An 18710-nucleotide genomic window follows, 5' to 3' on the forward strand; every position below is an offset into this window, starting at 1 on the left:
TCCCAAGAGAAAAAATTCCACCCCACCACAGGGCAACAGATCCTAAGAGAAGTAATCCCACTCCACCGTGGGGCAAAATATTCCAAGAGAAGTATTCCCATCTTACCGTGGGTAAAAAGAACTCAAGAGAAGTAATCCCTCTCCAGTGGAGGTCAAAAGATCCCAAGAGAAGTAATCTCACCCCACCGCAGGGCAAAAGTACCCAAGAGAAGTAATTCCACTTCACGGCAGAGGAAAAGAACACAAGATTAGCAATCCCACTCCACCACAGGGCAAAAATCTCAAGAGACGTAATTCCCCCACTGCAGGTCAAAAGATGCCAAGAGAGGAAATCCCACCCTACCACAGGGCAACAGAACCCAAGAGAAGTAATCCCACACCACTTCGGTGCAAACACTCCCAAGAGAAGTAATCCCACCCCACCACAGGGCAAAATAAACCAAGAGAAGTAATCACACCCCACCACAGGGCAAAAGAAACCAAGAGAAGTAATGCCACCCCATCGCAGGGCAAAAGAAACCAAGAGAAGTAATCCCCCCCCCCCCACTGCAGGGCAAAAGATCCCAGGAGACGTTATACCCCCCAACCGTTGGGCAAAAGATCACAAGAGAAGTAATATCACCCCACTGCAGGGCAAAAGAAACCAAGAGAAGTAATCCCACCCCACTGCAGGGCAAAAAGATACCAAGAGAAGTAATCCTACCCTACCACGGGGCAAAAGATCACAAGAGAAGTAATAGCAAACCACCGCGGGGCAAAAGAGCCCAAGAGTAGCAATCCCTCCCTACTGCGGGGCAAAAGATCCTAAGAGAACTAATCTCCCCTCCACCGCAGGTCAAAAGAACCCAAGGGAAGGAATCTCACCCCACCACGGGGCAAAAGAAACCAAGATTAGAAATCCCACCCCACCGCAGGACAAAAATCTCAAGAGACGTAATCCCCCCACCACAGGGCAACAGATCCCAAGAGAAGTAATCCTACCCCATCGCAAACCCATCGCAAAGCAAAATGAACCAAGAGAAGTAATCCCATCCCACCCCAGTGTGGGGCAAAAGAAACCAAGAGAAGTAATCCCACCCCACTGCGGGGAGACGTTTGACTGAACAGAATATAAATTTGAACAATCAGCGGCCCCCAAAACCTGCTCCATCTGCGCGGAAAAGATTCACTATAAACATTGTTCTATGTAAATGGAATACAAGATCTAGACAAGTCGAGACTCCAGAAACATGGCGACCAGAGGACCCAGACAGAGAACGAGGACTGGGAAGCTCTACTACACCTAATCTTGTTTCCTGCAAGAAGATAAATAATCCCACCAAGAATCTCATGTTTACTGGAGCATCCCTCACAGACCCATCAGGAGAGAAACAGACGGCGGATCCACTGGGCCCCAATTATCAGAAATGTCCGACACAAAGCAGCCCTTGTTGTCCAGAGCAACCAATCAGAGCAGAGATTGCTTTTCACAAACTGCTCTGGGCAGATGAAAGCTGCACTGTGACTGGTTGCTAAGGACAGCTTCTCTGCTGCTTATGATGCCTAACTGGAGACCCAAAAGATCGGGGACCTGAGTGCGGACCACTCACTGACTCTCACCGGACATGGCTATAGAGAATGGCAGGAACCCGCCAGAAATAGGATAGCACTGTGTGACCGCTAGGACCTGAGTACGGACCACTCACTGACTCTCACCGGACATGGCTATAGAGAATGGCAGGACCCCGCCAGTAAGAGGATAGCACTGTGTGACTACTAGGACCTGAGTACGGACCACTCAGACTCTCACCGGACATGGCTATAGAGAATGGCAGGACCCCGCCAGTAAGAGGATAGCACTGTGTGACTACTAGGACCTGAGTGCGGACCACTCACTGACTCTCACTGGACATGGCTATAGAGAATGGCAGGACCCCGCTGGTAAGAGGATAGCACTGTGTGACCGCTAGGACCTGAGTGCGGATCAATCACTGACTCTCACAGGACATGGCTATAGAGAATGGCAGGACCCCGCCAGTAAGAGGATAGCACTGTGTGACTACTAGGACCTGAGTGCGGACCACTCACTGACTCTCACTGGACATGGCTATAGAGAATGGCAGGACCCCGCTGGTAAGAGGATAGCAATGTGTGACCGCTAGGACCTGAGTGCGGACCACTCACTGACTCTCACAGGACATGGCTATAGAGGATGGCAGGACCCCGCCGGTAAGAGGATAGCACAGTGTGACCGCTAGGACCTGAGTGCGGACCACTCACTGACTCTCACCGGACATGGCTATAGAGAATGGCAGGACCCCGCCAGTAAGAGGATAGCACTGTGTGACTACTAGGACCTGAGTACGGACCACTCAGACTCTCACCGGACATGGCTATAGAGAATGGCAGGACCCCGCCAGTAAGAGGATAGCACTGTGTGACTACTAGGACCTGAGTACGGACCACTCACTGACTCTCACTGGACATGGCTATAGAGAATGGCAGGACCCCGCTGGTAAGAGGATAGCACTGTGTGACCGCTAGGACCTGAGTGCGGACCAATCACTGACTCTCACAGGACATGGCTATAGAGAATGGCAGGACCCCGCCAGTAAGAGGATAGCACTGTGTGACTACTAGGACCGGAGTGCGGACCACTCACTGACTCTCACTGGACATGGCTATAGAGAATGGCAGGACCCCGCTGGTAAGAGGATAGCACTGTGTGACTACTAGGACCTGAGTGCGGACCACTCACTGACTCTCACAGGACATGGCTATAGAGGATGGCAGGACCCCGCCGGTTAGAGGATAGCACTGTGTGACCGCTAGGACCTGAGTGCGGACCACTCACTGACTCTCACCGGACATGGCTATAGAGAATGGCAGGACCCCGCCGGAGTAAGAGGATAGCACAGTGTGACCGCTAGGACCTGAGTGTGGACCACTCACTGACTCTCACCGGACATGGCTATAGAGAATGGCAGGACCCCGCTGGTAAGAGGATAGCACTGTGTGACCGCTAGGACCTGAGTGCGGACCACTCACTGACTCTCACAGGACATGGCTATAGAGGATGGCAGGACCCCGCCGGTTAGAGGATAGCACTGTGTGACCGCTAGGACCTGAGTGCGGACCACTCACTGACTCTCACCGGACATGGCTATAGAGAATGGCAGGACCCCGCCGGTAAGAGGATAGCACAGTGTGACCGCTAGGGCCTGAGTGCGGACCACTCACTGACTCTCACTGGACATGGCTATAGAGAATGGCAGGACCCCGCCGGTAAGAGGATAGCACTGTGGGACCGCTAGGAGTGCTGACCCTGCCGATTAGAGGATAGCACCGTGTGACCGCTAGGACCTGAGTGCGGACCACTTACTGACTCTCACCGGACATGGCTATAGAGGATGGCAGGACCCCGCCGGTTAGAGGATAGCACAGTGTGACCGCTAGGGCCTGAGTGCGGCCATGTTGTCTGTGCCCGGGTCCTCCTAGGACGGGAAGCATGGTGGGGCGAGGCGATGATGAAGGAGCGATGACACAGCTCTGAGTAGTAAAGATCCCAGAGACTGACTCACTCCATGTAGGAGGCGCAGGGAGCCTCTGGCCTCATTCCTGCCTCCTCTGTTCCCACCCAATTATTAGGGAGAGTATGAAGATGTCACCTGGATGAGTCACGGCCGAGGATTATCCCAGGAGTCGCCGCCTGCTCCCGGGAAAGCTCAGTGACAACCAATATGGCTGCCCCTGCTGGCCGGTGCCGCGAGCACTGCCCGTGTCCATGGTGAGGGTTGTCAGGCTCGGACATGTTGTGGTCTCTCAGGCAGCGATAATGGCGTCCGATTAGAATTCCCGCAGCCGCATAACACAGCGACCGTCATTAATAACCCTCCAGATACCGGTTTATCAGCCCCGACACGTTGATGCGCCGCCCCGGAGGATGCTGGGAGTCGGAGAGCGAGGAGTCATCCGGAGAGAAACCGGAGTCACACCACAATGAAACGCCACTTACTGTCCTGCTTGTTGTCAGTGAGTGGAAACATTGTGCCCCGGTCCGGGTGACACAGCAGCGGAGATGTCACAGTGTGTCAGTGCAGGAGGCCAGATCACAGAGGATTCCTGATACACTGTAACAACCCTTCAGCTGTGGTCAGACCCTCACATACAGAGCGGAGGGCGCCAGATGCTGACAACCAAGATGGTGGCAGGTCTCACATGACTGACAGCTCAGCGCGGAGGTTAACCCCTCACTGCCTGCACATCTGGAGGGGATTTCTAACGATAACAGCTTCTCTCCTCGCCCACAAACGTCTCACCCGGCGCCATCCAGAACCGCGACAGCGGCCATCATCTCTGAGCGCTGAGGGCCAGGAGACAGAGGGACAATGCATGGGAAAGACTGCTCGACCAGTGCCCTGTGGTGACCCTCCGCTGCCCCCGTGGTGAACCTCCGCTGCCCCCGTGGTGACCCTCCGCTGCCCCCGTGGTGACCCTCCGCTGCCCCCGTGGTGACCCTCCGCTGCCCCCATGGTGACCCTCCGCTGCCCTGTGGTGACCCTCCGCTGCCCTGTGGTGACCCTCCGCTGCCCCTGTGGTGACCCTCCGCTGCCCCCGTGGTGACCCTCCGCTGCTCTGTGGTGAACCTCCGCTGCCCCCGTGGTGAACCTCCGCTGCCCCCGTGGTGACCCTCCGCTGCCCCCGTGGTGACCCTCCGCTGCCCCCGTGGTGACCCTCCGCTGCCCCCGTGGTGACCCTCCGCTGCCCCCGTGGTGATCCTCCGCTGCCCCCGTGGTGATCCTCCGCTGCCCCCGTGGTGATCCTCCGCTGCCCCCATGGTGACCCTCCGCTGCCCTGTGGTGACCCTCCGCTGCCCCTGTGGTGACCCTCCGCTGCCCCCGTGGTGAACCTCCGCTGGCCCCGTGGTGACCCTCCGCTGCCCTGTGGTGACCCTCCGCTGCCCCTGTGGTGACCCTCCGCTGCCCCCGTGGTGACCCTCCGCTGCCCCCTTGGTGACCCTCCGCTGCCCTGTGGTGACCCTCCGCTGCCCCCAAGATCCCGCGGATAACCAGTTATCATAAGGAGACCACCAGGCCACATGAGAAACATGCAGAAAATGAGATTTGGAATGGGAAGTAGAGATCTGATTGGCTCCTGGAAGATCCAGTGTCCCCAAGGTAACACTAAGCTGCAGAGGACAGGAAGTGTTGACATAGGGACAGAGACTTAGGAGATGCCAATAGCAGCAGGAGAGAGTTAACCTCTTCCCTGCTGGACGCCTCAGCAGTGCACTGTGGGTGCGGTGCCCGGCGCCTGCCAACAATGCGGCCCGGTATCTGGGCCAGGAGTGGGCACAGCGGGGAGCAGAGAACGGAGCCTTAAAGGGGTCTCCAGTCCTAGAAGAAAACTCCCACAACTGTCTGACTCACTGGTGTCAGTGGATGAGAACCCGGGGCTGCGCACAGCGGAGGGGTCGTCACAGTGTGTCAGTCCAGGCCTCACAGAGATGCTATAGACTGGATACAAGTGTAACAAACCCTCAGCTGTGTCCAGGGATTGTCAGGAGCCCCGGGAAGCCTCATTACTGACAGGACAGGAATGCCACCATCCCCCCATCACATCCTGCACGATGGAGGTCGTAGTCACCCAGCTCTCCCGGGCCACGGAAGGCGTCAGCGACAATAAAGGCGAACTCTGGGGAGGATCGGCGCAGCGGTGACCAGACCTGTGCTGCCGGCCTATTTATGCAGCAGGAGGCTCAGGATGAGCGCAGCAGTGCCTCCATCCCGCAGAGCGGGCGCAGTGATCAGACCTCCGGGCGAGCGGCCAAAAGCTAAATCCGTCCCAAACCACAGAGCGGCGGCCAGAAATACCCAGAGACTACAACTCCCAGCAAGCCCGGCCACTGCAGACCCCAGGACAGTCTGGCCAGATAGTAGAGTTACACAGGATGGCTCTGCCGGCTGCACCGACCGCTCAGATCCAACCCCCAGTGTTCTGCGCTGAGGAACCATCCAGCCCAGTGTCGGCCATTACTACAGCCTGACTGCTGGAACTGCAGAGAACCCTTCCCTGTCCAGCTGCCGGCACCACCGTCCTCCCCGTAATCAGCGCCCCCGGTCCTTAGTGTGGTCCTTGTAAGGAAAAGTCCTGTGCCGTCCTCTGTACTGACCACACATATCACACATGGAAATGAGATCTCCGAGTCGTCTCCATCCTGTGTAATATTGGTGAGGTCTCCATCCCGTGTAATATAGGAGAGGCCTCCATCCCGTGTAATATAGGACAGGTCTCCATCCCGTGTAATATAGGACAGGTCTCCATCCCGTGTAATATAGGAGAGGTCTCCATCCCGTGTAATATAGGAGAGGTCTCCATCCCGTGTAATATAGGAGAGGTCTCCATCCCGTGTAATATAGGACAGGTCTCCATCCCGTGTAATATTGGAGAGGCCTCCATCCCGTGTAATATAGGAGAGGCCTCCACCCCGTGTAATATAGGAGAGACTTCCATCCTGTGTAATGTAGGAGAGACTTCCATCCTGTGTAATGTAGGAGAGGCCTCCATCCCGTGTAATATAGGAGAGGCCTCCATCCTGTGTAATATTGGTGAGGTTTCCATCCCGTGTAATATAGGAGAGGCCTCCATCCTGTGTAATATAGGAGAGGCCTCCATCCTGTGTAATATAGGAGAGGCCTCCATCCTGTGTAATATAGGAGAGGCCTCCATCCTGTGTAATATAGGAGAGGCCTCCATCCTGTGTAATATAGGAGAGGCCTCCATCCTGTGTAATATAGGAGAGACTTCCATCCTGTGTAATATAGGAGAGGTCTCCATCCCGTGTAATATAGGAGAGACTTCCATCCTGTGTAATATAGGAGAGGTCTCCATCCTGTGTAATATAGGAGAGGCCTCCATCCTGTGTAATATAGGAGAGACTTCCATCCTGTGTAATATAGGAGAGGCCTCCATCCTGTGTAATATAGGAGAGACTTCCATCCTGTGTAATATAGGAGAGGTCTCCATCCCGTGTAATATAGGAGAGGCCTCCATCCTGTGTAATATAGAAGAGGCCTCCATCCCGTGTAATATAGGAGAGGCCTCCATCCTGTGTAATATAGGAGAGGTCTCCATCCCGTGTAATATAGGAGAGGTCTCCATCCTGTGTAATATAGGAGAGGCCTCCATCCTGTGTAATATAGGAGAGGCCTCCATCCTGTGTAATATAGGAGAGGCCTCCATCCTGTGTAATATAGGAGAGGCCTCCATCCCGTGTAATATTGGTGAGGTCTCCATCCCGTGTAATATAGGAGAGGCCTCCATCCCGTGTAATAATCTAGTTGTCGTACTGACTCCAACTTCTGAATATCCTTTTTAATATTTGGATCCCATATTCTAGCTGTGGCCTCCCCAGTGATTTATAGAGGGGTAACAATACGTTGGGATCGCAGGATTTTCTCTCTCTTTTTTTATACATCCTGAAATCTTGTTTGCTTTTGCAACTGCTAACATGAACCAGGAGGCCCAGGATGAACAGAGCTATAGAACAGTCAGAGGAAGACCCTCGGGAACCAACATCCTACACCCAGTCACAGAGGACTATTCACCTCCAGGGGTATAACCCTCATCAGGCTGATACACACAGAGGCTCAATGCCTGGAGACCCCATGTACACTCCCGCCATGTACACCCCTACCACGTGGTGCGGTCGGCTCCTCGGGGGCCGTCACTTCTAACCCTGCTTGATCTGACTGGGTAAAACATGGTGACACTTTTAAAGGGGCAGCAAACCAAAATTCCAAAAGTGTTATAAAAGGAGCAACTGACCTCAGCGCTGGAGATATAGGACATAAATGGCTGATACCAGGGAGTAATAGCATGGCTTTCTCCCATGTCATAGTGAGCCTCTCCCAGCCCTAAGATCTGCATACAATGAGGGTCCCGGGATCAATGTCAGTCATGGAGGATGACCCCTGACCCCAGACTGGTCGCACCAGTAACCCATTCCTGGCTGTGATGGGCGGGATCTGCAATCTCCACCATTCAGCCTCCATTACTCCATGCTTCATCTCTTGGGTTATTTGGGGCCCCAGACATAAGAATATAAGGGGCCCCGCAATGCAGCACCGTTATCAGAGAGGAGCGATGGCCGCCATATTCACATGTGCAGTGGGTGGGGCTGATCCCAGATGTGCTCCAGCTGTGTGCGGAGTCTATGGTCTGTGGATCCCCCCGTGTGTGCGGGGTCTGTGGATCCCCCCTGTGTGCGCAGGGTCTATGGTCTGTGGATCCCCCCGTGTGTGCGGAGTCTATGGTCTGTAGATCCCCCTGTGTGTGCGGAGTCTATGGTCTGTGGATCCCCCCGTGTGTGCGGGGTCTATGGTCTGTGGATCCCCCTGTGTGTGCGGGGTCTATGGTCTGTAGAAGATCCCCCTGTGTGTGCGGAGTCTATGGTCTGTAGATCCCCCTGTGTGTGCGGAGTCTATGGTCTGTGGATCCCCCCGTGTGTGCGGGGTCTATGGTCTGTGGATCCCCCCGTGTGTGCGGGGTCTATGGTCTGTGGATCCCCCCGTGTGTGCGGGGTCTATGGTCTGTGGATCCCCCCGTGTGTGCGGAGTCTATGGTCTGTGGATCCCCCCCGTGTGTGCGGGGTCTGTGGATCCCCCCGCGTGTGCGGAGTCTGTGGTCTGTGGATCCCCCCCGTGTGTGCGGAGTCTATGGTCTGTGGATCCCCCCCCGTGTGTGCGGAGTCTATGGTCTGTGGATCCCCCCCGTGTGTGCGGAGTCTGTGGTCTGTGGATCCCCCCGTGTGTGCGGAGTCTGTGGTCTGTGGATCCCCCCCGTGTGTGCGGAGTCTATGGTCTGTGGATCCCCCCTGTGTGTGCGGGGTCTATGGTCTGTAGATCCCCCTGTGTGTGCGGGATCTATGGTCTGTGGATCCCCCTGTGTGTGCGGAGTCTATGGTCTGTGGATCCCCCCTGTGTGTGCGGGGTCTATGGTCTGTAGAAGATCCCCCTGTGTGTGCAGTCTATGGTCTGTGGATCCCCCTGTATGTGCGGAGTCTATGGTCTGTGGATCCCCCTGTGTGTGCGGGGTCTATGGTCTGTAGAAGATCCCCCCGTGTGTGCGGAGTCTATGGTCTGTGGATCCCCCCTGTGTGTGCGGGGTCTATGGTCTGTAGAAGATCCCCCCGTGTGTGCGGAGTCTATGGTCTGTGGATCCCCCCTGTGTGTGCGGGGTCTATGGTCTGTAGATCCCCCTGTGTGTGCGGGGTCTATGGTCTGTAGATCCCCCTGTGTGTGCGGGATCTATGGTCTGTAGATCCCCCCGTGTGTGCGGGGTCTATGGTCTGTAGAAGATCCCCCTGTGTGTGCGGAGTCTATGGTCTGTGGATCCCCCTGTGTGTGCGGGGTCTATGGTCTGTGGATCCCCCTGTGTGTGCGGAGTCTATGGTCTGTAGATCCCCCTGTGTGTGCAGGGTCTATGGAAGGAGGATTCAGTGCTGATGTCCATCAAGATACAAACATCTGTGAATCTGACGTACCGGACCACCGAGAGCGACCGCGGCACAAATGTGATACAACGTAACAAACCGTCAACTAGGGGGCATCCCCCCGCCTGCCCATCATTGTGCCCACCACACAGATCACTGCGCCGGGGCCCAAGACAGAGCCCAACTCTGCCGGGGGCCCAATACGGAGCCCAACTCTGCCGGGGGCCCAATACGGAGCCCAACTCTGCCGGGGGCCCAATACGGAGCCCAACTCTGCCGGGGGCCCAATACGGAGCCCAACTCTGCCGGGGGCCCAATACGGAGCCCAACTCTGCCGGGGGCCCAATAAAGAGCCCAACTCTGCCGGGGGCCCAATACGGAGCCCAACTCTGCCGGGGGCCCAATACGGAGCCCAACTCTGCCGGGGGCCCAATACGGAGCCCAACTCTGCCGGGGGCCCAATACGGAGCCCAACTCTGCCGGGGGCCCAATACGGAGCCCAACTCTGCCGGGGGCCCAATAAAGAGCCCAACTCTGCCGGGGGCCCAATACGGAGCCCAACTCTGCCGGGGGCCCAATACGGAGCCCAACTCTGCCGGGGGCCCAATACGGAGCCCAACTCTGCCGGGGGCCCAATACGGAGCCCAACTCTGCCAGGGGCCCAATACGGAGCCCAACTCTGCCGGGGGCCCAATACGGAGCCTGACGAACAGTAAAGCCCAACGCCAGGGGTAAGACGGAGCCCACGCCGACAGCACCTGCCGAAAAGTGGAGCCCAGCGCCAGCGGTGAGAAGCCGGAGCCCACGGCGCAGACACGGCGGCAGCACATTACACAGCGGCACCCCGGGCCCCGGGCCCCTACCTTGGCTGCGGATCTGTCTCCTTCTCGCTCTCCAGCTCGGTCTGAACTTCAGGAAGAGAAAACATGAAAGCTCCACCCGGGGGCAGAGACAGAGACATTCCTCAGCTGCTGCACCTCCTCCTCCCTCGCTGCACCCTCTGCCCAGCCAGCAGTGCCTGTGTGCAACCAGGATCACCGTCCCCTCACCTGTGTGCAACCAGGAACAGCGTCCCCTCACCTGTGTGCAACCAGGAACAGCGTCCCCTCACCTGTGTGCAACCAGAAACAACATCCTCTCATCACCTGTGTGCAACCAGACACGCTGTCCCCTCACCTGTGTGCAACTAGAAACAACGTCCCCTCACCTGTGTGCAACCAGAAACAACGTCCCCTCACCTGTGTGCAACCAGAATCACCGTCCCCTCACCTGTGTGCAACCAGAATCGCCATCCCCTCACCTGTGTGCAACCAGAAACAACGTCCCCTCACCTGTGTGCAACCAGAAACAACGTCCCCTCACCTGTGTGCAACCAGAAACAACGTCCCCTCACCTGTGTGCAACCAGAAACAACGTCCCCTCACCTGTGTGCAACCAGAATCGCCGTCCCCTCACCTGTGTGCAACCAGAATCGCCGTCCCCTCACCTGTGTGCAACCAGAAACGCCGTCCCCTCACCTGTGTGCAACCAGAAACAACGTCCCCTCACCTGTGTGCAACCAGAAATACCATCCCCTCAGCTGTGCGCAGCCAGAATCACCATCCCATCACCTGTGTGCAACCAGAATCACCATCCCCACATGTGTGCAACCAGAAACAACGTCCCCTCACCTGTGTGCAACCAGAAATACCGTCCCCCGTGTGCAACCAGAATCACCGTCCTCTCACCTGTGTGCAACAAGAAATTCCGTCCCCTCACTGTGTGCAACATGAAACAATGTCCCCTCAACTGTGCGCAACCAGAAATACCATCCCCTGACCTGTGTGCAACCAGAAATACCATCCCCTCACCTGTGTGCAACCAGAAATACCATCCCCTCACCTGTGCACTGCCAGAATCACCGTCCTCTCACCTGTGTGCAACCAGAATCACCGTCCCCTGACCTGTGTGCAACCAGAAATACCGTCCCCTCACCTGTGCACTGCCAGAATCACCGTCCTCTCACCTGTGTGCAACCAGAAATACCGTCCCCTCACCTGTGCGCAGCCAGAATCACCGTCCCCTCACCTGTGCACTGCCAGAATCACCGTCCTCTCACCTGTGTGCAACCAGAATCACCGTCCCCTGACCTGTGTGCAACCAGAATCACCGTCCCCTGACCTGTGTGCAACCAGAAATACCGTCCCCTCACCTGTGCACTGCCAGAATCACCGTCCTCTCACCTGTGTGCAACCAGAAATACCATCCCCTCACCTGTGTGCAACCAGAAATACCATCCCCTCACCTGTGCACTGCCAGAATCACCGTCCTCTCACCTGTGTGCAACCAGAATCACCGTCCCCTGACCTGTGTGCAACCAGAAATACCGTCCCCTCACCTGTGCACTGCCAGAATCACCGTCCTCTCACCTGTGTGCAACCAGAAATACCGTCCCCTCACCTGTGCGCAGCCAGAATCACCGTCCCCTCACATGTGTGCAACCAGAAACAACGTCCCCTCACCTGTGTGCAACCAGAAATACCGTCCCCTCAACTGTGCGCAACCAGAAATACCATCCCCTCACCTGTGTGCAACCAGAATCACCATCCCCTGACCTGTGTGCAACCAGAAATACCGTCCCCTGACCTGTGTGCAACCAGAAATACCGTCCCCTCACCTGTGTGCAACCAGAAATACCGTCCCCCGTGTGCAACCAGAATCACCATCCTCTTACCTGTGTGCAACCAGAATCACCGTCCTCTCACCTGTGTGCAACCAGAAATTCCGTCCCCTCACTGTCTGCAACATGAAACAATGTCCCCTCAACTGTGCGCAACCAGAAATACCATCACCTCAACTGTGCACAACCAGAATCACCGTCCCCTGACCTGTGTGCAACCAGAAATACCGTCCCCTCACCTGTGCGCAACCAGAAATACCAGCCCCTCACCTGTGCGCAACCAGAATCACCGTCCCATCACCTGTGTGCAACCAGAAATACCGTCCCCCCCTGTGTGCAACCAGAATCACCGTCCTCTCACCTGTGTGCAACCAGAATCGCCATCCCCTCAACTGTGTGCAACCTGAAATACCATCCCCTCACCTGTGTGCAACCAGAAATACCGTCCCCTCACCTGTGTGCAACCAGAAACAACGTCCCCTCAACTGTGCGCAAACAGAAACGCCGTCCCCTCACCTGTGTGCATCCAGAATCACCATCCCAACTGTGCGCAACCAGAAATACCATCCCCTCAACTGTGCGCATCCAGAAATACCATCCTCTCACCTGTGTGCAACCAGAAATACCGTCCCCTCAACTGTGTACAACCAGAAATACCGTCCCCTCACCTGTGTGCAACAAGAAACAACGACCCCTCAACTGTGCACAACCAGAAACACCATCCCCTCACCTGTGTGTAACCAAAAACACCGTCCCCTCACCTGTGTGCAACCAGAATCATTGTCCGCTCATCTGTGTGCAACCAGAATCACCGTACCCTCACCTGTGTGCAACCACAATCACCGTCCCCTCAACTGTGCGCAACCAGAAACACCATCCCCTCACCTGTGTGCAACCAGAATCACAGTCCCCTCACCTGTGTGCAACCACAATCACAGTCCTCCCACTTGCGTGCAACCAGAATCACCATCCCCTCAACTGTGCGCAACAAGAAATACCATCCCCTCATCTGTGTGCAACCAGAAATGCCATCCCCTCACCTGTGCGCAACCAGAAATGCCATCCCCCACCTGTGTGTAACCAGAAATGCCATCCCCTCACCTGTGTGCAACCAGAAATGCCATCCCCTCCCCTGTGTGCAACCAGAATCATCGTCCCCTCACCTGTGCACAACCAGAATCACTGTCCCCTCAACTGTGCGCATCCAGAAATACCTTCCTCTCACCTGTGTGCAACCAGAAATACCGTCCCCTCAACTGTGTACAACCAGAATCACCGTACCCTCACCTGTGTGCAACCAGGAACAGCGTCCCCTCACCTGTGTGCAACCAGGAACAGCGTCCCCTCACCTGTGTGCAACCAGAAACAACATCCTCTCATCACCTGTGTGCAACCAGACACGCTGTCCCCTCACCTGTGTGCAACTAGAAACAACGTCCCCTCACCTGTGTGCAACCAGAATCACCGTCCCCTCACCTGTGTGCAACCAGAATCGCCATCCCCTCACCTGTGTGCAACCAGAAACAACGTCCCCTCACCTGTGTGCAACCAGAAACACCGTCCCCTCACCTGTGTGCAACCAGAAACAACGTCCCCTCACCTGTGTGCAACCAGAATCGCCGTCCCCTCACCTGTGTGCAACCAGAAACGCCGTCCCCTCACCTGTGTGCAACCAGAAACAACGTCCCCTCACCTGTGTGCAACCAGAATCACCGTCCCCTGACCTGTGTGCAACCAGAAATACCATCCCCTCACCTGTGTGCAACCAGAAATACCGTCCCCTGACCTGTGTGCAACCAGAAATACCGTCCCCTCACCTGTGCACTGCCAGAATCACCGTCCTCTCACCTGTGTGCAACCAGAATCACCGTCCCCTGACCTGTGTGCAACCAGAAATACCGTCCCCTCACCTGTGCACTGCCAGAATCACCGTCCTCTCACCTGTGTGCAACCAGAAATACCGTCCCCTCACCTGTACGCAGCCAGAATAACCGTCCCCTCACATGTGTGCAACCAGAAACAACGTCCCCTCACCTGTGTACAACCAGAAATACCGTCCCCCGTGTGCAACCAGAATCACCGTCCTCTCACCTGTGTGCAACCAGAATCACCGTCCCCTGACCTGTGTGCAACATGAAACAATGTCCCCTCAACTGTGCGCAACCAGAAATACCATCCCCTCACCTGTGTGCAACCAGAATCACCGTCCCCTGACCTGTGTGCAACCAGAAATACCATCCCCTCACCTGTGTGCAACCAGAAATACCGCCCCCTCACCTGTGCACTGCCAGAATCACCGTCCTCTCACCTGTGTGCAACCAGAAATACCGTCCCCTCACATGTGTGCAACCAGAAATACCGTCCCCTCACCTGTGCACTGCCAGAATCACCGTCCTCTCACCTGTGTGCAACCAGAAATACCGTCCCCTCACATGTGTGCAACCAGAAACAACGTCCTCTCACCTGTGTGCAACCAGAAATACCGTCCCCCGTGTGCAACCAGAATCACCGTCCTCTTACCTGTGTGCAACCAGAATCACCGTCCTCTCACCTGTGTGCAACCAGAAATTCCGTCCCCTCACTGTGTGCAACATGAAACAATGTCCCCTCAACTGTGCGCAACCAGAAATACCATCACCTCAACTGTGCACAACCAGAATCACCGTCCCCTGACCTGTGTGCAACCAGAAATACCGTCCCCTCACCTGTGTGGACCAGAAATACCGTCCCCTTACCTGTGCGCAACCAGAAATTCCGTTCCCTCACCTGTGCGCAGCCAGAATCACCGTCCTCTCACCTGTGTGCAACCAGAAATACCAGCCCCTCACCTGTGCGCAACCAGAATCACCGTCCCATCACCTGTGTGCAACCAGAATCACCGTCCCCTCACATGTGTGCAACCAGAAATACCGTCCCCCCGTGTGCAACCAGAATCACCGTCCTCTCACCTGTGTGCAACCAGAATCGCCATCCCCTCAACTGTGTGTAACCTGAAATACCATCCCCTCACCTGTGTGCAACCAGAAATACCGTCCCCTCACCTGTGTGCAACAAGAAACAACGTCCCCTCAACTGTGCGCAAACAGAAACGCCGTCCCCTCACCTGTGTGCATCCAGAATCACCATCCCAACTGTGCGCAACCAGAAATACCATCCCCTCATCTGTGTGCAACCAGAAATGCCATCCCCTCACCTGTGCGCAACCAGAAATGCCATCCCCCACCTGTGTGTAACCAGAAATGCCATCCCCTCACCTGTGTGCAACCAGAAATGCCATCCCCTCACCTGTGTGCAACCAGAATCATCGTCCCCTCACCTGTGCACAACCAGAATCACTGTCCCCCTCAACTGTGCGCATCCAGAAATACCATCCTCTCACCTGTGTGCAACCAGAAATACCGTCCCCTCAACTGTGTACAACCAGAAATACCGTCCCCTCACCTGTGTGCAACAAGAAACAACGACCCCTCAACTGTGCACAACCAGAAACACCATCCCCTCACCTGTGTGTAACCAGAAACACCGTCCCCTCACCTGTGTGCAACCAGAATCATTGTCCGCTCATCTGTGTGCAACCAGAATCACCGTACCCTCACCTGTGTGCAACCAGAATCACCGTCCCCTCAACTGTGCGCAACCAGAAATACCATCCCCTCACCTGTGTGCAACCAGAATCACAGTCCCCTCACCTGTGTGCAACCACAATCACAGTCCTCCCACTTGCGTGCAACCAGAATCACCATCCCCTCAACTGTGCGCAACAAGAAATACCATCCCCTCATCTGTGTGCAACCAGAAATGCCATCCCCTCACCTGTGCGCAACCAGAAATGCCATCCCCTCACCTGTGTGCAACCAGAAATGCCATCCCCTCACCTGTGTGCAACCAGAATCATCGTCCCCTCACCTGTGCACAACCAGAATCACTGTCCCCTCAACTGTGCGCATCCAGAAATACCTTCCTCTCACCTGTGTGCAACCAGAAATACCGTCCCCTCAACTGTGTACTACCAGAAATACCATCCCCTCACCTGTGTGCAACAAGAAACAACAACCCTTCAACTGTGCGCAACCAGAAACACCATCCCCTCACCTGTGTGTAACCAGAAACACCGTCCCCTCACCTGTGTGCAACCAGAATCATTGTCCCCTCATCTGTGTGCAACCAGAATCACTGTACCCTCCCCTGTGTGCAACCAGAATCACCGTCCCCTCAACTGTGCGCAACCAGAAATACCATCCCCTCACCTGTGTGCAACCAGAATCACCGTCCCCTCACCTGTGTGCAACCACAAACACCGCCCTGTTTATCAGCCATTACTGGGGAAGGTGACTGTAGTTACTCCCTGCTGTGAGCTGCACCTGTCTTGTGAGCTCCATGAGGAGGCCCAGAGTCGGCCTCTCTTCTCCCCAGGGGAGGCCGGCATGGCTTCCCAGGCTTCTGTTCCCCGGTCTGTGCCGATGGGTGACAGGGAGTGAGGAGGTCGGGACGGGTGAGAAGAACCTTACCCACCTACTCCAACCCTGAGACGGCTCATCGTCCGCCCAGAGAGGGAGACAGGGGCACCCCAGGCCCCAGGAAGGAGAGCCCAGGAACATCCTGGGGGGAGAGGAGCTCCGGCGAGTCCACGAGTACCTTCTCCTCCCGAGTGGTCGCCATGCTACGTGAGTACGAGGACGCCGGCAAAGCACTGACCGGGCTGAAGGAGGAGATGCAGGAGGCACGGATCCTGAACACCCGAGCCTCTAACAAGGAGAAACCCGCGACCTCTCAGAGGTTCAGAGCCCTCAGAGATGAGGTGGTCCGGTTAGTGCTCCTCCGGGATTTTGTCCACGACGTTGTGAGAAGGTGACGGTGTGACAAAACTCCATGCCTATTCACTGCCGGGGCTGCGGGTGACAGAGCCGAGGAGAGTGTCACGGCAAAAGGGGGCGCACTATTGTGACAGAGGCACAATGGAATGAGGTACGCAGTTGGAACAGGGGAGCCGCGAGTCAGATAAGAAGCAGGAAACAAGAGCTGCAAAGAACACTGGGCGCACTGCTGGGACAGGGGGGCAGTGTGCCCCGGCGCCCAGACCGGACACTAAACCCCAGAAGTCTGTGGCTGCAGTGCAGGCGGCTGACAATCTGCCCAGGACAATACGGGGCAGGGCGCTCCAAGAGCACAGCAGAGAGCCAGCACTGATCTAAAGAAAGCGTGTGTGGTGCTGCACCCCTCCCCCGGTCCAGCAGGTGTGAGTGCAGAGACGCCAGACACAAGGGAGGAAGGAATGATGTGACTGTGGAAGGTGCAGAGAACAGTGGAACAAATGGTGGTGGGAATAGTGGTAATGGGGTGATGGGAGGTGGCAGTAATGGTAAGGGGTAGGGTTGAGCGAAACGGATCGTTCATTTTCATAAGTCGCCGACTTTTGGTAAAGTCGGCGTCTCATGAAACCCGACCCGATCCCTGTGTGGGGTCGGCCATGCGGTACGCGATCTTGGCGCCAAAGTCGCGTTTCGTATTACGCGTTTAGCGCCATTTTTACAGCCAATGAAGGAGCGTGGGCAGAGTGATGACATAGGGGTTAGGGGCGTGCACGCCTATCATCATTTTATCGCTTGTGCGCAGTAGCGATTTGGAATGTAAAATGAGAGAGAGAGAGAGAGAAAAAAAAATAAAAAAAAAATATCCCCATTGACGTGCATAGGGTTTCGTGTTCCGGCCGATCCTCGACTTTGCGCAGTAATCGGCCGATTACGCCCGACTCGACTTTTCCAACAGTCGGGTTTCGTGAAACATGACTCGACCCTAAAAAAGTCAAGGTCGCTCAACCCTAGTAAGGGGCATGAAAGGAGCAGTGCAAAAAATGATGGGAGTAGTGGTGGAGTGAATGAGGAGAGCATTACCGGTGTTGTGGAGGGGAAGCAGGTAGTGGTCCCACTGCCCCCCCCAGCGGTGGCGGGGGCTTCAGCCCCAAGCTATTCAGGAGCTGTCACTGCTGGGGGTAGTAGTGCGCCCTTGTCTGGTGACCCTGAGGATGGTGACTTGCAGCAGCGCTTCCTGGACGCCCTGAGGAGAGGGGAGAGTTCCATCAATGTAGAGGGGAGGGAAGTTGATCTGTCTTTCTGGATAGAGAGACACGGTCTTTCCGCCTTCCGAGATAGAGGGGCAGAGACTGTCTGGTCTCTGCCGACACCGGGGCAGAGGAGTAACCGTAGGAACGTGGCCCGTCTCCAGTGGGTAAGCAAGGATGCCTGTCCTGATCAGTCAAAGGTTGCTGAGCTCTTGCTGGGGATGGGCTTCGCGGCATATGACATCTTCGTCTTGATCCATCCCTATGGGACCTCCTACTTCGATGTCAGCTTCGTGAGACGAGAGGGCCTTGAAGTTTTCTGGTCTCGCCATGAGCTGGCTCGGAGTTGCCCCAGAATAGCAGGGTTTCTTTCCTTGAACTCAGTCAGGAAGGTGACCGTTTTGACCAGCAACGAGTCACTTTCCTGTATGGACAACTCCACCTGGGTTGGTTGATACGACAACATCATTGGTATTCCTGAGAAGACCCTCGACGACCATGGTATCTGGTCAGGGGCCTGG

At 55.9% G+C, this 18710-nt stretch overlaps 1 protein-coding gene across 1 annotated transcript in view; it reads right to left on the reverse strand.

Moving 5' to 3' along the window:
- FAM83H (family with sequence similarity 83 member H) overlaps positions 1-10471 on the reverse strand; it is an 82259-nt gene extending 71788 nt beyond the window's left edge. The window contains exon 1 of the mRNA XM_077271483.1: positions 10336-10471. The gene's annotated coding sequence lies outside the window, so the exon portion shown is untranslated. The remainder of the gene's footprint in view (positions 1-10335) is intronic.
- Between the last annotated feature and the right edge of the window lie 8239 nt (positions 10472-18710).

This window comes from Ranitomeya variabilis, chromosome 6 (genome assembly GCF_051348905.1).
Source record: "Ranitomeya variabilis isolate aRanVar5 chromosome 6, aRanVar5.hap1, whole genome shotgun sequence".
Lineage (NCBI taxonomy): Eukaryota > Metazoa > Chordata > Amphibia > Anura > Dendrobatidae > Ranitomeya > Ranitomeya variabilis.